This window comes from Branchiostoma floridae, chromosome 11, assembly GCF_000003815.2.
Source record: "Branchiostoma floridae strain S238N-H82 chromosome 11, Bfl_VNyyK, whole genome shotgun sequence".
Taxonomy (NCBI): Eukaryota; Metazoa; Chordata; class Leptocardii; order Amphioxiformes; family Branchiostomatidae; genus Branchiostoma; species Branchiostoma floridae.
The window spans coordinates 21,821,465-21,822,950 of record NC_049989.1 but is presented as its reverse complement, the minus strand read 5'-3'; positions in this window follow the sequence as shown (position 1 = coordinate 21,822,950).

The window sequence follows — 1,486 nt, the reverse complement described above, 5'->3', positions numbered from 1 at the left end:
TCTGATGACATTCGCCTTTGCTAACCTGACTCAGTGCCTGATTTGTATCGACGCGGGTTCGAGATCTGCGCAGGATAATGATCTAATCTTACGGTAACAGAGTCAGGTAACAGTGACCGTATCAGTATACTGGTAGGTTTGCTTAGAAATGTCATACATTTGCCTGTTCTTAGAGACGGATTGACCTGAAAGCAAGTTGTTGGATGGACCTTTGAGACTTTGAGACTTTATTTTCAAGGACTTCATATCCACACTCTTGGATATTTAGAACACATAGAAGGAAATATATTACTTGTAAGCCTACAGACTGTGACGTCACAAATCGCAGACAGGACATTAACAAGCATTTAAAACAGCAACATAGAATGGACAGATGATAGCCTAGTCCTCTGCGTAAATAATAAATGTCTGGTGAAATGATTTAGACGCAGGAGTAACAGCAGTACTAGTGTTTTCTTTATGTAGTGCTATTGTTTTCGATGTTATTTCAGAATGTGAGAGTTGTAGTCCCCTGCGGTGTTCATATCATGTTCATACCTAATCAAAATGGGTCACGTATTAAGTAGTTGAAAAGGTTATTATGGAAGCTCATATGTGTTAGTAGTAATCATAGTACGATGCTAAACTTTCTTCTAACACAATCAAATTTAAAACGACCACTGTCGCCTTCTTCAGGATCAATACTGATGACCAATCCCTTCAGAACTTTAATACACTCACCAGAGTTACAGATACGTGATCTTATTGGCATGTGATCTTAAGGATACGTGACGTCAGAAATTGGTCAAATGTGCCAGTGAGAGTTGACATGGTTGTTATATATTCACAATATTTTATCAGAAACAATTCATCCAACTATGAAAAATAGTACGATTTTATCATATATACTCTGTCTCCTCGAAATTCATACATGATAAGAAATCTATTGGAATTTTCTATCAAATGCTAATTGCAAGAATAATGTAATGATGAAGAAGTTTGAATAAAGTTTGCATGGTATCATGATTAAAACCTGCCTGGTATCTGGTTTAATTGATCAACACCTATCTGATCTGAATCGACAAACAATCCAAGTTACAAAAAAGGTAAAACTGCCAGTTCTTTGCAGTTAGCTTTATACTAAGTACTAGCTGCATAAGACTGTACGGTTTGCTCCGCTGACATTGGGGATGGGCCCCTCCTCTTGATCCACCGTAGTGTTTGGTGTTGTGGCTCTCCTAAAACCCTCGGACCACCTCTCCACCAATTGAAGTTGGCGTTGTGCCTTAGGGAAATGCACAACTTTACCCAAATCTAATATTACTAATCTCCTCAGGTGCAAATTAGTACCTACATGTACCTTCAATTAGGTACTTGTTCACCTCAGCTTCAAACCCCAATGCCCCTGCACTTCCAGAGCAAGCTGCTAGGGGGTCAAACATACATTACTTATTCCTAACATCACAAGCTATCTGCCACCAAACAAACAATCAAGATCATTGCATGT